The following is a 21,484-nucleotide window of genomic DNA, read 5'->3' as shown; positions in this document are numbered from 1 at the left end:
CAAAAGAGTAGAAGCAACTTGCCTAAGATGACAGGCTTCAGGAACGCAGAGCAAAGCCACCTCCATTCCCTTTCCATCTTGGCAGACAGCTGAAGGCCACGTAAGTGGAGTAGGGGGTGTGGAGATCCTAATTTTAAGCTTGCACACTGTAAAGTTTTCCTCATCTGTGATTTCAATCACTGCTTTTGTGGGTTGGCATTGATATGCACAAGTTGTGCACACTTCCCTTTAACAGGAACTTTTTGTAAAGTTCAGGTAAAGAGGGGAAATTGACATTTATCTTCCTCTGAGTAGGCAAAGCTTTTTTCTTTTTCTGATAGAAACTCCTCCCCTTTTCAAAGTATTTATGCTGTTCTAAGTATATTGGGGATATTATTACAGCATAAATGACATGCCTCACAATAACTTTTATACCAGTCTCGGAAGTCGGCTTCCCATCAGACTAATGTAATATTATTCAAACCTAATCTCTAAAAGTCTTGACATTTGCCATCACTTGTATCTATCTTTCTACAGAGAACTGAAGCAGCTTCTCTTTCAAAACTGTAAAATCAATAAACTGAGTAATCAATTTATTATGTAAAATGGAAGGGAAAATGAAAAATCTCCTATCAGCTGAATATGGAGTTACAAGTATGAAGTTACATTTCTTCTGTTAAAACACTTACCTTTTATACTGAAATATTTCTATTGCCTACGGAATTTTTTGAGACGATATATAAAATATGCCAACAACAAATTAGTATAAAACTATATTAATAAGAATGAATGATTTTTGCTTACACAGCTATGTAATCTAACACTATTTTTTGTACACTGCCACTGAGGATCAAGTACACCATGACCAGGTCTTCAGTTTTTCTACTACAAATAATCTAAATCTTATCCCAATATTTTTTTTGCAGAATGATTTTAAGTGATCATATTATCCAACTAGTTTCAGTTGTCTTGAGAACCAATATGCTGTAAGATTGATCTTTGTTAGATCACTAAATATATCTTTAACTATATAACTGAATTACCTTGATATTGTGTTCAGCTGACTTTCTGGACTTACATATATTTCAGTTTCATCCAGCAAAGGAATAGAAATACAGTTTCACACTTTTTAGATACCCTTATGCAAGTGTCCATCCTTATCTCAGTGCCATTCTCTTAATGATTTTAGGATTATTAAAATGATTCTTTTAATGATTAATTCTTCAGAGTTAGGAGCAAGGGTTAATTGAAAGAAATATGTAATGCCAGAAGTGGAATGAGTGAAGGCAAAAGTATTAATAAATTTCAGAAATGTAGATTTTATTTGGGTAACTTCAGCAAATAAACTACTAGGAATTTAAAAATAAGGTTTCACAAAGTTATAATGCTAATCCGTGCTATATATCTAGTGAACGGTTTTATTTCCCTTGGAAAACAAAGATAGTGTTGTAAGCACTTATGACTAATAGGTTTCATTTACATACATCTCTAAATTTTGTGTTACTGAATTGCAAAGGTTTTGGGGACTTGTAAGGACAAGAAATAGACTGTACAACCTACTGCTTCACAGATTAAGATGGGAGGGATATAACGCTTGTCTTTCAATGTCTCTGGATAGGGAAAGTATGACTGTTACTGATCAACCAATGATTGGCAGGTTTAGCATTGCATGGACAGGTATTCACTGGATTCTCACCAGCATATGGGAGGCTAGGCAACAAAGGCAAAATTCATGTTTGCAGAAAATTAATTTACAATTTTAAACACAATAAACATTTGGAGAAGACAAAAGAAATACCTGTTCTTGTCCCCCAATTTTACTCTAAATGTTTCCTAAGTTCATGTCCAAGTAACATATTTTTAAAAACCTTCTTATGTTAATGTGTGGTTTACATTATCATTTGCAAAAAATATCTCAACAGGCCATTTGCTTTATTTTGAAATTTCTAGAGTTTTCTGTGGTTTCTCCACACCCTGTAAATTTCATATATAAATAATGGGAAAAAAGGCCAATCTTCTGTTTTCCTGTTCAGTGTTCCAAAGAAAACTGTTAGGAAAAACTTGCCAACCACTAAGGTAATTTTCTATGCCAGCTCATTCCAATCACGTCAGCTGGTAGACCTATATCTAAAAATGGCAAATACTTGCTGATTAAAAATACAGTTTAACTTAAACGTTCTTATTTGTGTAGATTAAGTTTAGATGTGAAGGGGAAGAGAAACATATAAACTTACTCAGATTCCATTAAAGTGCCTGTTCCTGGTTTTTCCTATTAGCTAGATGGCTGTAGCTCTCAACTTAGACTCAGCATTCATCATTGAAAGTTTTCAAGAAGAGTGAGCATGTGTATTTTCTGCCTTTGTTTCTCATTCTTGAGGAAGCAAAGGCAATGTGCCTCTTCATTTGATCTGTTAATACAGCACACCTAAAATCAGATACCTGTAATTTGAAGAGGGAACAGGAAATCCAGAGGAAAATGTGGAGTGATCTTGCACTTCATGGGAGTGCAAGTTACTACATTGCTATTTAAGAATATGTAATCCACCTAGGGTGCAGGATCATCTTGCTCCTGAGGAAACTTACTCCATCAAGTGATTAGGTGGAGGACTTAATTGCATGTCTGGCATGTGATTATGACCCAAAAATAAGGTTTTTTTACAAACCTTTAGATTTGGACAATCCATAAGAAAAATTTACAAGCTGCATATTTGCACCTTTACTTGCCAGAATATGTTCAAAATTCTGAATCTGAACATGAGATTCAGTTACCTACATGACTTAAACACCCAACTTTCATATTTGTCAAGGAATAGGATGTAGGCACTTTTAAAAATGTGGCTTCTCTCTCAGGAGCCTAAATTTAAGTTTAAATATCCAAGTTCGCAAATCTTGCCATCTGATCTGTAGACATGCACATATAGTCACACACACTTATCAGGGAGAATGCTTTTGTTTAGGGTGTACTTGTTGTGCAGTGTTATATTACATGAAAGTTGTCTTACTGGCTTGTCTAAACAAAGTTAGTGATAATTATACAAATCTTTTTCTGCTTTGAATAATCATACTGCACTGAAGGCAGTATTGAAAGTGCAGCTCAATAAAAACGAAAAAAGATTACAGTGTACAATTGTAACATAATACTTCAGTTTTACTGGAATAACTAAAATCCTTTAGGATCATTCCAGTTCCTTAAGCATTTCAATTTCTGTTCTCTCTTCATTAGTGCAATATTATGGAGAGACATCACCCATTTTGGCTGGGTGATGTCTCTTAGGAGAATGATTTGTCACCTCCACCGTGAAGCTGAGCATGGTAAGTAGTTATTGTTGAAGAATAATCAGGGGACTGAATGGGGCAGCAGATGGCCAGCTCGCTTCTGCTTCTTTGAAAAGTCTCACTTAAGGCTGTAGGCATCTGCACAGGACGCTATGGTGGTAGTGGTAGATGAGACTACTTCAAATAATTTCTCTCCATCTGCTTTTATAAGTGATGTAGTCAAGTAGTTCACTGATTCCTCAGTTCCTGGGGAGGAACACATAAGTATTCCTTAATTCACTTTTGCCAAAATGAACCTGGTTAGTTCAAATAACCTGAATTATATATGTCTTTGCTCTGGCTCGTGTAAACTAAGGTGAATTGCTCTTAGTAAGTGTGGGTTCCCTACCAGATGTAAGAGTTAGTGTTTTCAGTAAAATGCAACTTACTACTGCATGTAGGAGCTATGTCCAGAAGGATATCTATTGAGAGCCAAAATGTCAAAAAATGCCATTAGTTTAGAATTTAGAGAGAAAAGGCAAACACATATCTCATTTACTGTTATAAATTAAATACTCTTGACAGAATTTAGTATAATTTTTTTCTCCAAGAAAAACACCTTTGAATCTAGCCTTTCTAAATATGACAGTGGAGTTAGTGGAGTCATTGCCATATAAAAGTGGTGCAAAATTAAAACATTGGTATGTAATCCCCCTTCTTACTACAGGAATGCTTCAGCTAGTGCTTAAAGACCTATTGGACATCTAAAGCATTGCAACTTATTTAAAAACTGCATATAACAAGTGCCTTAATATTATCTGCCAATTGGATTGGAACTGTAACTAATGGAGCTGAGCAAAGATAATTATTTTTTTCTGTTTTGATTGTAATCATTAAGTCAACATTCTTCTGCCAGCTGTACCGTGGATAAAAATTAGATATTCTTGTCTCCCATGTTCCATCCCTCAAAGAGATGGAAATGTTCCTCCTCTTTCACTAAATTTAAATTCAACTCAAATTTCAATTCAGCTTCAAAGCCTTCACATAAAGAAGGCAGAATGTAAGAATTTGTATATAGAAATATTTGCTTATACAATCCTTCAATCAGATTATCTTGGCGCATTCTCCTTTAATTTTTTTGTTGTCTCCTTGAATACCCCTCTGCTCTGCATATCGCCTGGGCTGTAAGAGCTAGGATATATCAGTTATACTTTACCTGTTTTCACTTTTCCCTCTGACTTACTGTTATGAAAGTAAGTTAGCTGCTGAGATTTTTGTATGTATTTAGTTTTATTTAATACCTTGAAACCCATAAATCTCAGATGTGACTCAAAGATGAATTCAACACCTTGCCTTCAAAATTATTAAAGGTGGTTTTATTTACTGTTTTCTGGAGTGATTGGATAGTGTTCTGGCTCATAAAGATGTTGTCATTATATTACAAAGTTTCTATTGTCATTTTATTGCAAGGATTCCTTATTGCTAGAATTTCATACCTCCTTGATGTTTCTTGTAGGCAGTCCCTCTAGGCACTGACTCTTCATTGTCCTCACAGTAGCCAACTGACTACAGCTCCCTTCAACCAACCAATCTACTCTTTTATAACACTCTTCTTACTATTGGTGACAGCTGCAGCTGTTAACATCAGGCCTGCTCCTAATCCTTAATAATTAGCTCAGCTGCAACTCCTTAAGGAGTAAGATTACTTTCTATACAACCTTATATTATCTCCCCCTACATAAAGGTACAATCCATTGTTTCATTAACTGTGGCAAATGACAAGAGTTACAGTAGACAGTCCTTAGTTTTGATGAAAGTGTAATGTAGGGGTTAAAGTTATGCTGGAATCAATTTACTCAGATTTAACAAAAGAAATAGGCAGGATATGAGTAAAGCATACACCTTTAATGCATAGGCAGAAGAGTTCTGTGTAGATCAGAAAGGAATTCTGTGAATGCTCTGGTTCAGATGGCACTAGGGTTAAGGAGGTGTGAAGGAAAAAAATTTTGACTGTTACAGAATAAAAGTTCAGAAGAAGCAAAAAGAAATGCTGCTGACCATTACTAGACATGAAAAGTAAAATAACATTTTGTTTTCATAGACTATAAGGGCTAAGAGCTCATATGGAAAACATCTCTTGTTTTCAGAAGAAATCTGTCTTTAGTGTTTGCTAGGAAGTTCACAGGGCTCAAGCAGAATCACAGAATGGTTGAAGTTGGAATGGACTTCTGGAGGTCATCTAGTCCAAGCTTCCTGCTCAAGCAGGACCACCTAGAGATGGTTGTCCAGGACCAAGTCCATGTGGCTTTTAAATATCTCCAGGAACAAAGACTCCACATTCTCCCTGAGCAGCCTGGGGCCATGCTCACAGTCAAAAAGTGCTTCCTGATGTTCAGAGGGAACTACTTGTGATCCACTTTGTGCTCATTGCCTATGGTCCTGTCAGTGGGCACAACTGAGCCTGGTTCCTGTAAGCCTGGCTCTGACATCTTTGCAATCTCCCTTCAGGTATTTATATATAAAAATAATATTATAAAATTCTATAAAGAGAGAATTATAAAATTCTCTCTGAGCCTTCTTTTCTCCAGGCTGAACAGTCTCAGCTCTTCCATCCTTTTCTTCATAGGAGAGATTCTTCAACCCCTTAATCACATCTCTGGCCCTTTACTGGAATGTCTGGAGTCCAGAACTGAACACAGTAATCCAGATGCAGTCTTACCAGTGCTCAGTAAAGGGGAAGGAGAACCTCCCTCAACCTGCTAGCATTTCTTGGCCTAAGGCAGATGAGGATACCATTAGCCTTCTTTGCCACAAGGGTACACCACCGGCTCATGTCCAATACGGTGTTCATCAGGACTCCTTTCCATCTGGGTAAAAGTAGGTGGACAGGTGAGGCGGACAGAATGATGCATCTGACTCTACTGATATCAGAAGGCTAATTAATCACTTTATTATACAAAGTGCTTTTGTAGCTAATGGCAAATAGAGCTCTGTGAGGACATTCCTCACTCATGTGTGTTAGTTGTATTAAGCTCTAGCATCATTAAGAAATCTCTAGACCTTACCTTCAGAGTAATTTTTGAAAGGCAGAAATTAAATATTTAAAAATTACATTAATTCAAATATAATAATTAAAATAATTAAATTAATTAAATAATAAGTAAACAGTACCACAATTTTTCTAGATCCTGCATTAATGTCGTTCTCAGAAACCTGGTTAACAGTCCCAGACAAGTTTCCAGAACCCACTGTACACAGTTTAATTGATCTCTTACAAGGATTTTCTTTTTTTTATTACTCCTATCCTTAAGAAAGACTGCCTTCATGGGATAAATTTCAGAAATATATTGACTCTCTGGACACAGAGGTTCCAGTCTGTGAGACTGACTCAGACCTTTTGCTTTCTGTGGCCAGTACATGTGCCCATCATGCAATTCATTCCATGTACAGGTAAGTACTAACATATAGGACAGGTATTAATACTTTTAGGATTGCCAATCATTGTGTAGCAGTGCCTTGAAGAGTAAAACCCTCTTCAAACCTGCCCACAAAACTCAGACTTGTTTTTTCATCACCATTCACATAATTTAGTGGCCATTATAAAAGAAATAAAAGGTGCACATTTTTTAGTAGCCATAGAGAAATAAAAGGCACATGCTTGATCCAGCCTGCATGCAGGTGAACTCATGCTGCATCTGCACAGCACACTGGCCACAGAACCTCATGCAGAGGCAGTATGTGCCCTTGCTCCTCTCTGTCCGAGGGCACATTATAAATCACAGTGGCTCCATTCAGAGCAAAAGGTTTCCAGTGGTGTAAAAGGAAGAATAACCAGAACCTTTTGGTCTAAAAAGCACATCCAGAAAAATCACGTGGCTTGGCATGAAGATTGCACCACAGCTCAAATCTGGAAAGATGCAGCATGTTTCCTGAAGAAAGTTGCCCTTTCTGTGTCAGAACTCCAAATCAGAGCAACATAAGTTGCTCATGTGGGAAGCCATGCACTGGTTGCTCTTCATTGGGTCCACTTAATTATTGGTCACTTCAGCGGAGGGGACTCCAGGTTTATGGGCAAACTGGAACAGAGGGAGTGGGCAGGGTAGGACCACAAAGGAGCACACCACCAGTGAGCACAGTGGGTGTTGGCCGCGGGCTGCTGGAGCCCCCCAGCACCGCCGCCCTCTGTGCCCTCCGCCCGGGCCGGACGGTGACCGCACACTGCCCCGCTTCCCCGGCAACCTCCGGCATCCGGCCAGCAGGAGGAGAAGGAGAAGGAGAAGGAGAAGGAGAAGGAGAAGGAGAAGGAGAAGGAGAAGGAGAAGGAGAAGGAGAAGGACACGCTTGCCGCGGGCTGCCGTTGCTTCCCGCTGCCCGCCCGCAGCCGGGCAAGAGCACAGTGCCGGCGCTGTGCCCGTCTCGGCGTGGCACAGCTCGGCACGACTGGTCCGGACACGCACCCTCCCCGCCCGCGGTGCTGCTTCGCTCATTTGCAGCCCTGCAGGGGTTTCCCCAAATGGGCCCCCTCCCCCGCACTGTCGCTGCTGGGAGAGCACCTGGCAATATGGCTGCTGTTCTTCTCCCTGAGAATGATTTTCCCTCTTCAGGGAGAAAGGATCTCTGAAAACTCCGACGTGGTACCAAAAGTGGGAAAGGCGCATGAATCCTGTGTTATTAGATGGGTTTTTTTCTTTGGGAGATGACTGGAAGAATAGCGTTTAGAGAAATTAAATTAAACTCCTAAACCATGAAATTTTTCAAGTGGATCCTCATTCTTCCACTGTCTCCACTTTCATATCATATTTCTCAGTGTTACCAAAACATGTAATTCCCTATCTTAATCTCAATTTGAATGTATTTTATCAGGCACCCTGCAAACTAAAGCTTGTATTGCAAAGAAGTGAAACATCCTGATGTACTCTCCATCTAATTAATGTGTAGGAAACTCAGGCTCAAAGTTTGGACACCAGGCTGCAGCTGGGTACGAAATGTCTGCTCTGGTATCTTCCTCTGAGACCACCTGCGGCTGAGGCTGCAGTGACAGCATAGCACTCCTGACATTTCAAGGTATCATTAGTGCGGTGGAGAAGATCTTCAAAAGTACCCCAAAAACCTCAAAGCAAATGCATTTGTATGTTTCTACATGTATGTGTAAAGGTAAAGTCTCAGAAAGCTGAGCTCAGTGCAGGTCTCAGTGAGTCCTCAGAGCTTGAGAATATCTTTACTGGCGAGGACCAGGGGTCTGTCTGTGTGGTTTCTAAGACTAGAAATTGAGTTGATTCCCAGGAAAGAGTGAGAACAGAACAACTATATGTGACACATCTTCTGACTGTTCTAATCTCTGGCTGTTTTTAGCTCAGGGGATTTTCTGTAGCTCATGTGGTTTGGCTATTCAGCAGCCCTCAGTAGACCTAACTTCCAAGTGCTTGTCCGATCTGTCCTTGAACTCATGTAACCCTTTTGCATGCAGAAAAGTCTAAGTCTGTGTTTATACTATTAAACTAAACAGAGACAGTTCACAAGTCCAAGCCTTGTCCTGTGTTTCTTGATACTGTCAAATTGTTACTAAGGGCTGTGGTACAAGCTGTTCATTTCTCTACCCAAAGCCTAGGTAGTCCAAAACATCAGCACACTGATCTCCCTCCTGTCTGGGGCAGCAAGGCAAGTGGGACCACTGGGACCACTCCTGAAACTGTAATTTCAATGAGGCTCTGTGGTTATGTGGTGATCTGAAGGAGATATATTCGGCAGTTTGGATGTGGCTACTCTGCTTGAGGTTATAGGAAAGCTTAGCACTGCAGACGTAAATCTTGTCATACTAGTTAATCCCAGAGACAGAAAATGGTTTCACTTTCTAGCAGTGGTATAGCTAGAGACTGGCATCATCTTTTGGGCCACAAAGGTGCTTAGAAACTCTCTTGCCCTAGAGCCAGGAGCAGGATATATTGTCTTAGAAGAACACATGTGTTACAAGCATCCCAGTTTTCACCAAATCCCAGAGACCGGTTCTCTTGATTCTTTAAGGTAAATAAGAATAATTTCTTAATCTTAGTAACAAGCCCTTCCTGTTAAGAAATGAAATGAAACTGTCAGTGGCTCTAGTGCAAGGAAGGAGTGAGGTATCCTGCTCAGCTTTGTTGGTGTTTCTCCTTGCAGTAACACTTAGCTTCTCAGCCTCCAATCCCCTTAACTTTACTCTTGCAGTCCTCTGTGTGGGACCCCAAATAGGGGGTGTTAGAGAAGCAATCACTCGGCTTTCTTGTTGCATCTTTTAATTGTTTTATTAACCGAATGTTAATAAAATACATAGGCCTACTTCATACCTTGGAGAGATTGAGACTATTGGTGGAGACTCTTGCATTTACAAAAGAAAGGAATCATCACAGCACTTATTTATCTACAGAATACAGGAAGTATCCTGTAGAAACCTGGGATCCCGGTGGCACAGGGCAAGTACCACATATGGTAGCATCTCTGTTTTTTTCTTTAACATGAGATCACAGCAAGAATGAGAAAAAAACCTCACTGTATGCATGCAATGTTTGTTCAGTGTTACGATATGCCAACAAAGATGCCTGTCAGTTTTTTGCTACATAGATGTTTCTTAACTAAAATCTGAACCTTGTTGAGTAGCAGCTCATACCCCATCTGGCTTCATGCTGCCATCAAATACTGTAGCTTTATGCCTGTCAGTGAAAGATTGTGCAAACAGAAGTCAGACTATGACACTGTGCTAATGTAAGAAGACAGTATTTTTGTTTAATAAAAAAATTTCACACATTGTGGCCAATACAGCTTTGCTAAAGAGAACCCCTGCTCTAGTCACAGCCATGCTGACAGAAGGCAGCTTTTGTCAAATCAGGTTAAGTCTTTGAGAGAGTTTGTGTAATTACACTAGGAAAAAAAATTCTGTTCTGGGTTGAGGCGTTTTAAAAAATACATATATATATACCTACCTGCCTATATTTATATATGTATAAACTGAAGATGGATTTTAACATTGCAGTCCCCCTGGGAACAAAACCTCTTTATGAAGCTCCTACCCCAGCACCAACAGCACAGTTTGCTTCCCCTCACAGCTGTACTGTTGAAAATGATGGCAGCCCACAATGTAAATGGTACAGCTGCTTTGACTGAAGCTGAGTGCCTAGATAGTCTAATGCCCCCAATCTAGTCGAGCAAGATAATTTCACTAAACCATTTTTTAGTGTGAAGGAACAATTGCATCTGTGCTTCTGACCCACTGACAAACCACTCTGCTCATATAGAAACAACGCCATGCTAAGAAATAGGTCAATTTTCATATAAGGAAGAAAAACTTTGCACAACTGTGCAAAACTCTGATTAAGTGTTTGGAGGACTCTTAAAATAGTGTACCACAGGCAACCTCTTTAACTTTTCTTCCTTTTGCTTGCAGAAGGAAGTAGAAAGCCCGTGGCAAAGACTGTCTCTTTTCTTATGTTTATACATGCACCCATCAAAACCAGGCTGCCTGCTTCCATTTCAGAACTGTTATTGTTACGGGAATAATTATGATGCCATTATTACAATATCATGTACCTGGCATGATAAGATTAGGTTGAGCAAATTGCCTTCCTTTTAAATCTCTCTCTTGTTTATATGGAAGTCATAACAGACTCTTGTTAAAATAATCTTATATTTAAGATTATGCAATTTGTAAATAAAAGATCCAAGGGTTCAAATTTTGGTACAAGTATGAAAATAATGTGGTGCATAAATTCTGTCTGAGAAGTCAATTGTCTTTTTCTAATGGTATTTGTGGGCGGGAGCTCTGGAGCTTGTGGCAGCAGCCACAATAAAGCATGAAGAAGGTAGTTCAGCAAATGCCATTTTATTTATCCTATTTTAAAGAATCCATGGACAAGAAACATTGACAGTTTCATCTTAATTACACTGATCACAAATAAGCTGGTCTAAACAGCAAATGCTGACTTTTCACAGCTTTTTTTTTTTTTATGGTGTAGTAGTTTCAAACACAATATAGGCAATGGAGGTTACTAACCAATTTCATCTGCACATTGGGTTAGAAGTTCATGTGTTTTTTTCTTAACAAAATATTGTTATTCTCTCCGGAAATGTCATATGAAGTCATGTCCAAATTCAAAGAGCCATCAGCAAATCCGAAATACATGAAGCAAGTGGCCTTAACATTAAGGAATTTCTCAAGAATTCTATATTATGCCAGCTATTTATAGGCTTAAGCAGCAGAGAGATTGTTTAAAATTGGACTTTAGTGGGCCAACTCAGGGTGAGATTTGTTTAAATTTATGTAATGTGACCATAAAATTGTACACTCATCTCTATTTATGCCATATGCTTCTATTGATACCCAGTGTAAAATAAATGACTTGCATGAATTACAGACCTGTGTCAATTTGATCAGAAGTCTTTCTAAATATCTGTCTGTATTTAGAAACATTACCATGGACTCAGAACTATCCACTTTCTTTGACTAAGAGAAAAGGGAAAGGCACAGCCTAACACTTAACCTAGCAAAGCCTGATCCCCCATCAAACAAATGTTTAAGTACTGATGCATTGTGGCAGGGAGGGGCTGATTTTGTAAAAGGAGTTAATGGGCTCTAGGAAAAATAGCATACAATTTTCAAGACATGAAATTAGTCACTTTTGAGAAGCTGATTATTTGGTAGAAGGTTGATTGGATTTGTGGGTTAGTGTTTTTTTGGCTGGCTGATGATTTTTATTTATGAGGCACATGGAACTAAATCTTTTATTCTTTTGGAGTTTTTGCATACACTCCTGAAAAGAAGCAGAAAATACATTTTGAAATAATCTGTCCTTCCACTCACTGTACCCAGTTTACATACAGCATAATTTTCTGCCATTTAGGCTGCTTGTTTTGCTTCTGAGCACATGCCCAACTCATTTGTTTGTGTTAAGCTCCTGGAGAAATCCCTTCACCCACACAGCTAAGCATCCCACCAGCCATGCATGTGGCCCGTGTTTTGGGTGGTGGCTCCCCATTACTCCAACAGTTTTGTGGAATAAGGACATTTAACTGCTCCTGGTGTGCACCCTGACAGAGGGCAACTGCTGCACTCAGCAGCTTTAGCTACATTTCATTCCGTGGTAACAGTATTTTCCATTGCAAGTAATGCAAGGATTATTTGATTTCTAATGCTTCAGCTTGTTGTTGGTCTTTTATAACAATGGAATTAAATGATACTAAAAGTTTAATCCAGCTCCCATTTGTTTGGAGTACTGTAAGCCTCTTTATTCTGTACTGAACTATTGCAGAGTATAAACAGTATTTATAGTATCTAATCTTTGCTATTTAAAGTAGTAGATTATTAAGAGGGCTGTAATACAATAAATTAAGGAAGGCACAATTACTGTAGCAATCAGTATTATAGTATATCATAATTGAGTGAAAGGTATTGCACCATCTGGAGATATTAATGCCTCCAGAAGACAAAATACTGCCTTCATCTTACTACTACTAGCATATTTTTGATGCATGGTTGAAAATCATGGTGCTGTTGCTTTTAAAAGTGCAAAATTCACAGTTTAACAAATTATTTCCAAATGTAGATTTTTTCTAAGAATGTTGTGTTACTGTATCGTCTGTTATTGCTACATCTTGTAGATCCTACAACATGGGACAATAGATGACTTAGTTCAAATGATTCTTTATTGTTTTTAATATTTTTAACATCCAAGGAGGGAGATGAGTGGTATTTAAGTGTTTAATAATTTCCAGATTTCTAAGCTGCTAGTCTGTTCAGTTGTCTGGAAAAAATCTAATGGCTATTATTCATCTTTTCAGTCAAAGATGATTTTGGACCTCTGGTTAGATTATTAAAGCAAAACTGCTCCATTTTGTAGAGGCATATTTCACTTTTTGTTTACCTCTAACAGAGAATAATGGAAAAAATGTTTTTTAATAGTATTCCATTGAGTTCTTTCTTTTGGTCAGACATGTGGATATGGAACTTGCTGTGTGACTCACATTTTCTCGTGGAAAGTTTAATATATGTGTCTAACTTGCATACATTTGTCAATATGGATTTTTCTATTATATATAATCATTATTGTATTATATATAATAATGTGCTATTCCAATAATAATAAATATTTTGTGTGTCAAGTCCTTAGATTTATAGAGAGGTAACCTAGCTTAGAAAACCTTAGAACATAGTCTCTCTACAAAGTGGCTTTTAATTAACTTCTATCTAAGCCAATTCTCAGTGTAGATTACTATAAGGCATTTCAGTCCTTAAGCAGAAATTAATTTTAAAAAAGTCAGTTGTAAAGAAGAAAAATTAAAGTCATGCACCTCATTCAGATGGATTTATTTTGTGCAATGCTAAGAATTAGGAGGAGCAATGAAGATTTACAGGAGAGTATATGCAGAATGAAACTGGTAGTGTTAGTGGAAGTCTTAAGCTATTTTGGAATATGTTATTAACAGCAAGACTGCAGTAGGCTTTTACTTGAACTTAGTATTCTCATAATTTGACAGACCTTGTCTGTCAATAAACATTTAACCTTTGTTTTAACTATAAAATGCTGCAATTGTATATGGGGTCCATAGAAGACAATTTTCAGGCTGTACTTTCCTTTGAGAGTAATTTATGAACTAGAAGCAATTTAAGGAAATTAATTAAGTTGATTAAAATGAAGAGTAACATTTTAAATATGAACATAAATGAGACAGCCTTTATTTTTAGCTTCTTCTTCTTTAATTCAAAATAATAAGAATTCTTGCTAGGAAATTTGATTGTAGATGAAGCCAGAAATCTCAGGAAGCATCTGCTTTAAATCACTTTTCTAGCAGGTTGAAACAGTTGTACACTGTAAAAAATCCACTTAGGAGAGACACAGCTGCAGAAATAGGACTATTACCTTTGTCAGTACAACCCTTTCCATGTCCTACTGTGATAATAAAACTATATATGAGTATTTAAAAATATATATATATATATATATATATGTGTGTGTGTGTGTGTGTGTGTACATGTGTATATATCAGTAAAAACTGCTGCAATCATCATACTTCTGACCAATCTGGCTGAATTCAATGAAGATTTTTAGTGCAGAAATAGTCTTAAGTGTAGACTAAGATATAGAAGCAAATAAGGAAAGGGATAGACTCATCTTTCTGCAAGTGTGGGAATTTTTTTGGGGGGTGAGGAACTGCTGTGCAATGAAAGAAGTTACATCAGATTCTGTCAGTTTCCATCCATAATTTAGAAGTTTTCTAAGTCAGACTTCAGAATTGAATTCTGGGTTCAAACCCAGCATCCCATACCTAACAAGTTCTTGAACAGGTTACATTTTGAATACCAACATATAATAATAATGCCTAATATCCTTTACCTTTTCTAGATAGTAGGGGGAGAGATGTATTCATTAATGTAATCTCCTAGTGAAGAGTTTTGTGTCAAGAGTTACTGCCAAGTAAGGTATGATATGCAGGACTTCATTCTCTTTCCCCTCCTGCCAACTTTCCAAAATTCTAGCTCCATTAATTCTTATCAATGCTATGAAAGGGCAATCAAACCAGTGGGAGTACAAGGTGAAACGGATTCCACAATGGGGCTGTCCTAGACTACCTTCCTAAAAGTAACTCCCCATGAGAGATTATTTAACTGAAAGCCAGTAGTGTTTCTTGTAGATGTTCTCCACAATTACTTCTGTTCAGATATCATAGAATGATAGAATCATTTAGGTTGGAAAAGACCCTTAAGATCATTGACTCCAACCATAAACCTAATACTGCAAAGTCCACTACTAAACCATGTCTCCTAAATGCTACATCTACACATTTTTTAAATGCTTCCACGGTGACTCAACCACTTCCTTCATCAGCCTGTTCCAGTACTTAAGAACCCTTGTGGTGAAGAAATTTTCCTAATATCGAATTTAAATCTCCCCTAGCACAACTTGTGGCCTTGTCCTCTCATCCTAAATTTTGAAGTGAACCCCAAAGGCCCATATTTTCAAATTACTTTAAATATGATGTTCAATAGTAAATAGACCACAGTCCTTTTCCTCTAGTAAACAGCATAACATCTACAGGGATGGTGTTGTTACTCTAGGTGCCTATAAAAATCTACATGATCAAGTAGTTTGTTGAAGGGATATCAGATCAGTACGTTGAAGAAGTGAGCACAGAAGCTCCTGTTTCTACACTGAGTGCACTTCAAAACTCTGTTTTGTACTAGTCTGCTAAACCTAATTTTAAAGGGCCACTCATTTGTAAACCAGACACTCGTTCCCACGTGGAGAAGAGCGCTTCTTATCTTTTATTTTGTCCATGTGGGCCAAAGTCCAGAGCTAGCTGGATTGGTCTCATACAACAGCCTGAGATACATGTATTCTTGCAACCTAACAGGCTGGTTGGGCACATAATGTGCAATATACATGGTGAAGTGCATAAAGGTTCTGAATATACTAATTAGTATATTTTGTTGAAATTATGCCCTGCACATCCAAGAGAACAATACTATTTCTGAAGTCTTCTTAAAAATACAAGCCTACATGGTAGAAGAAAAACTATGAGCCTACATTGTAGAAGAAAAAGAAAAATTTAGAGTTAATGTTTGAGCCATTTTAAAAGGGGCTTGCTAATCAGAAATTATGTATTACTTGTTCTCTGTCAGTGTATCCATGACGGACATCAATATTATGTAATTAATTAGTAGAGGTGCTCAAAATTATGAATGGGTTATAAAATGGAAAGTATGACTACTACTGTCTTCCTAGAGATTAAAATCCTAGTTGAAGAAATGCAATAAGGAAGTAAATTGAAGCAAAGTGGGGACTGATGGCAAATAATGTGAGTGAGTTTCCTGGTATTAGTGGCGTATGTCAGTTACTTATAAAAATTATGTGTAATAATTGGTTATTTAAAGATTTTATAACTTTCTTAGGCATTAGCAGCCAGAGGGTTGAGATGCATAACAGTAGGCATTCAGATGGACTTGCCCATTGTAATTAACAGAAAGCTGGACCTTAACACCCGTGAGACCAAAAAGGCTTTGGGTATTCAGTGCTGCCCAATGCTGGACTAAGATGCACAGTCTGACATCCAAGATAAAACAAAACAAAAAACTAGAGTTGAAAAGACAGAAGGTATGACAAATACTGACAATTTGCAATCAATAATTCATCAACTGGGGCAATATATAGGCTGTTAGAGATACTATTCTCACCTGGAAACGGTTGAAATATGTGATTTGGACATGTGTAATTAATAAAATGGACTTCAGACTATCTATTATTTTTTGCACCCAGATTGTCCCAGAACATTTCATTCTTTTTGTTGGAGGAAACTTCTCAACACAACTCACAGCATATGCTTTCAGCTCTAACAGTGGTCTATGATAGATGATTTTACAACTTCGTTGTGGGAACTCAGCACATCACTCCGGATGTCCAGAGTTACTGAGAGAACCCTTGGAGGGCTCGGAAATCCTGGAATGTTGCCAGAAGCGCCTGGTGGTTGGATTTTGACCCTGCAAGGGATGTGCCACCTGAGGACAAGAGAGTCACTTGGGGATGAATGGTGTAAGAATTAAGTATTTACAGGGTGAAATATAGATTTTAGGTACAGGGGGGTTATGGAGACAAGATGGAGGGATCAGGGCGTGTCTTGCCCTTCTTCCTTCTTCTTCTTGTCATCCATTTTCTGTGGTGATGTTGGCACTTTGGGATTGGTCCATGGTGAAGGTGCACTTGCTAATATGGGTGAAAGGTATTGGAAAATAAAGGTAAATATGATGTATGTAGTTTTTAGTATAAAAATAGATGACCGCCCAGTGGGAGGTCAGAGTGCCCTTGGCTGCCTTGCTGGTCAGACCTCTGTCAGACAGAAAAAAAATTCTATAGATAAGAAATAATAAACAATCCGAAGACTGAAAATCTGAAGAGTCCAGACTTGTCCTTTGAAGCGTGGGCTGTCCCAGAGCCATCCTACACGTGACCGTGCAGAGACGAACAGCCGGAGCAGTCACTTGGTATTTTTCTTGCTTGACTTATATCCTGAGAAGTTTTTAGGAGTGTTTTTGTCCTATTCTGAAGGCCACCTGGTAACAAAGCATCTAGATTTACAGGTATTAAAATTACTGCCTTTTTTTCTATAATATATAGGTGACATTTTATAAATATAATGAGATATTCTTCTACTGAAACTTCATGTCCTCAAGCTGTGAGACTGAATAGAGAAAAGAATGAACTTGTGCTAAATTAATTTATCACATATTTTTTACACTTTTTGTCTTCTGACCTTGATTGTATGTAAATGTATCTTAACATGAGGTATGTTCATGTCCTTCTAATTTTTAGAATGACCTAAAACATAACCTATTTATTCAAAATCAAATATGCGTAAAGGTCAGTTCTCCATTCACTCCATTCACAGTTTTAGCTGTATTCTTCTTCCAGTAATCGAAAGTCTTTTCACTTCAACACATCACTGAGATTTTAAGGTAGGATATGATTTTTTATTAAGGTTGTTTTGGGGGGTTTTTTTGTTGTTTTGGTTTTTTGTTTTGTTTTGTATTTGTTTTTGTTTTTGTTTTTTAACTTGTGGACAGAAGTTCAACAGTGTCAGTAAGTCTATCTCCAGCAGACAGAAGCAGCAGCATGTCTCCTTTAATCTCTTATGACGTCTGCATTTTGGAACGTGCACAATACCCAGATTGCTGACTGCAGTGTAAGTGTGGAGAACATCTGGTCAAGCAGTAATCTCTTTTTATGAAGAAGTCCTGCAAGCTAGATATTTTCCTTCATTTCCTCCTCCTCTAATCTCCCTGTTTGTTATCTTTGAATTCTATAAGATTTTTATTGTCAGATCACTATATAATGTCTAACTAGTACATAAAAGATATGAGCACATCTCTGGGTAAGAGCTTTGTAAAAGGAAACCTATCAGCTATATACCCTTCCACCAGGATGCCTTAGAAAAGGGAAGTGTTTGGTAACTGTTTCTGTAATACCATCAATATGTATTCTTTCATTATGAATGTCTCTAATAGCAAAGAAATGACTCAATTCAGTTGACTTCCCATCAAAGCATTCATTATTTCTCCTTTGGTTTCCTAATTTTATCTGCTTTCAAATCCAGTTTGTTCCATTACACTCAATTCAGATTGCCATATTCAGACAAGGACAGTACCTGGTAGCTGGCTACCCTGGTAGCATTTCTGAGGAATCCATTAGAATTTGTTCTTTGTAAGCCTGCACACCTGGCATAAGAGTCTAAAGAGCTGGAAAACACCTGAAGTGTTCATGTCTAGCCCCAAACCAGAATGAAGTCTGCAGGAAATTTTCATTAAGCTATGCTTTTACAAACAGTTGACAAATAATGCTGAGATTTTACTCCTTGCCATTGAGAAAGCAGTGATTTGTGAAGTGGGTTTTCAATTAAGTATTATATCAGCTGGCATCATTGTAAATGTCAGTACTCTTCCTCTGAAGAGCAGGAACATATTTAGGATATCTGCTTTCTCTTTACTTCAAAAATGTATTGTATATAAAATTTCAAGGTTGGCAAAGAGAAGAGCAGAGATACCAAAATTAAGAGATGCTTTTTAAATCATTTAGCCCTCAACCCAAGATGAGCCATGTATCTCTAGAGTTCTCTGAAGGTTTTTCATTTTATTGCTTTGGGTTTGTTTTTGTTTTTCTTTGGTTTTTTTTGGTTGGTTTTTGTTGTTGTTGTGGGTTTTTGTTTGTTGGTTTGGTTTGGTTTTCTGTTTTGCTTTTAAAAGGAAAAGGGTTGTGAAGTAACGAAAGTTTTAAAATGGTATTATAAGGGAACTTCACATTCTTGACAGTTACATTTTGGGTGCTATAACCACATGTACTACAAGGAATTACACTAAAAAGTTAGGATTGCTCCATAAAGTGACCATGAAGCTGAAAGTAGGGCTACTTCAACCGCAATTCTATTTTCCATTATTTGTCCCTGTAACAAGCACAGATACCACAAAATCATACCAAAAGGTATTAATTCAGCTAAGGCACTAGAGAAGAGAGATGAATTTGAAGAAGGTGTGAGGATGAAGTAGAGGGGGAAATAAAATACGTTCTTTTTGTGCTTCCATAATATGGGAGGACGTGGAATTTATTGAAGCAGTGCCTCTTCTGCTTTCTATTGTTTAGAATTGACTGTAGAGATTCAGTACATGACTTTTGTCTCTCCCTCTCCTCCCAGTAAAACTGAATAAGCAGGAAAAAATGGAAAGCCTCTAGAATAAACAGTAGATGTACATATGAATATTCAGATTCTGTACAGCTTTATAAACATTGCTACTTTGCATATTTAGAGCTTGGTCTTTTTCAAGTAAAACAGTTCCATCAATAATAGTGAAGTTTGGGATGTAAGTGTAATTCAACTCTTAGCTATAGGTGCTGGGGTTTTAGCTATAGGTGCACATTGAGGTTTTTAGTTTTGTCTTTTTTCTTCATAAATTTCTAATGTGGCTTTCCAGACACATTGGTATCCATCTTGTTATTTCCAAGTACAGCTCTGAACCAAATTCTGTCATTCATATCACTGTAGTGCCCATTGGTTAAGACAGTGCAAACTTCTATGTTTTTAGCAGAAGCTGTTAGACCCACCCGATCTCTGACACACCACTGGCTTTCTCCTTGCAAAGGTGATCCAGCTACATATTTGTTGTGGTTAATTTTTCATTTACAGTTCTTTTGGTCAAAGTGCCATGATGCTGCATTAATCTCCATTAATGCTATTCAAAAATATATACTAAGTTCAACAATTGTGTATTTTAAAAAGGGCATTTTCTTCTATTTTGTGACAATGAAGATATTTGGATTAACAGGACTTCAAAATGGTGCACCACAGCTTGTGTAACATCATTAAACAAAGAAGAGAAATGAAAAAAAAAGTCTTTCTGATTGTGAGAATAAAAATTCAGCTCGATGAAAATGCTCTTGCCATAGTCTGAAATACAAGTTACACTGATATTAGTGTGTGAGAGGTGTACAACTCTGGTGAAAGAAAAGCTTGTTCTCTTTCATTCCTCCCATTCCCTTTACCCCATTTTACTTACATTCCCTCAGCATTTCCTATGCATTTTTGTTTCAGTTTTGAAAGCAGCATGCTATACAAGCTCACCCCAACTGAAAAAATACCTGTACACATACAGTTTGAATGAAGAAGGCCTCCTCTTCCTGCTAGACCTAATCTCATACATGCTGTCAAACAGCCCCAAGGAGTTTTGGACTTCATCACCTAAAAACAGTTATTAAAACCAAAATTTACAAAAAAGTAACAGCAAGCTTTCCTGCAATAGTCTGGGGAAAACCCAAATCAAACCAAACCAAACCAAACTAAACCCAACCAAACCAATCCAAAAAACCAATCTGAAACAAAACCTAAAAATATCCAACCAACCAACCAAACAGAAAAAACCCAACCAAACAAAACAAAACAAACAAACAAACAAACAAACAAACCCACCTAAAAACCCCAGAAAACCCACCGTGAAACCAAACATGCAGGATATAGGGTTTGATCAGTTCCCCCTTTGTAGATGGGCCGGTGCAGACAGGGAATATGTATTTCAATCCTGGACAACCTGCGACCTCTTTTGGTCAATTGACAAAATGAGCACAAGGACAAAAGAATACTGAAAAGCCTTGGTAGTCACCCATCGGGGAGTTAAGCAAGGCTTATCTCTCTTCTAAAGCATCTTTAGTTTCCCAAGGAAAAGTGTCTACTCTTACACCAGTAGTAGTCATACTTTCCATATTATTCACATATAAAACCAGATTTTTTTTATCCTGCTGAGTACTATGCTACTTTCAAGATGTTATTTGCAAGGTATAAGTATTGAATTAATAGAGAAAACTGAAAAGATGATTCTAATTATCTAAAAAACATGTCTTGTAAAAAGTACAGCTTTCAAGATTAACAGTATTGTGGACAGTACCTTGAGCAATAACATATATACTTCTCTTCCACTTGAATTTTGACACATTTGAACAGCTGATGTATTGCTGAAAGATGAGCTTCAGTGTTACTGATGGAGTTGAAAGTAGAACGGTAGTCTGTCTCATAATTCCCACAGCAGAACATATTTGTCTAAGTCAGTAACTGTGAGCATTGTTGTTTTTATTTTTCATGAGGAAAGCTTCTGACTGAAACACTGTATATTTGTCTATGTATACACCTCACCATCCTGTTCCTCATGAGAGTGCAGTAGAGCTTCAGAAAAAATGGTTGCAAAATTTGGCACTAC

Source organism: Ammospiza caudacuta, chromosome 1 (assembly GCF_027887145.1).
Source record: "Ammospiza caudacuta isolate bAmmCau1 chromosome 1, bAmmCau1.pri, whole genome shotgun sequence".
Classification (NCBI taxonomy): Eukaryota; Metazoa; Chordata; class Aves; order Passeriformes; family Passerellidae; genus Ammospiza; species Ammospiza caudacuta.
Note: the sequence above shows the minus strand (reverse complement) of the source record.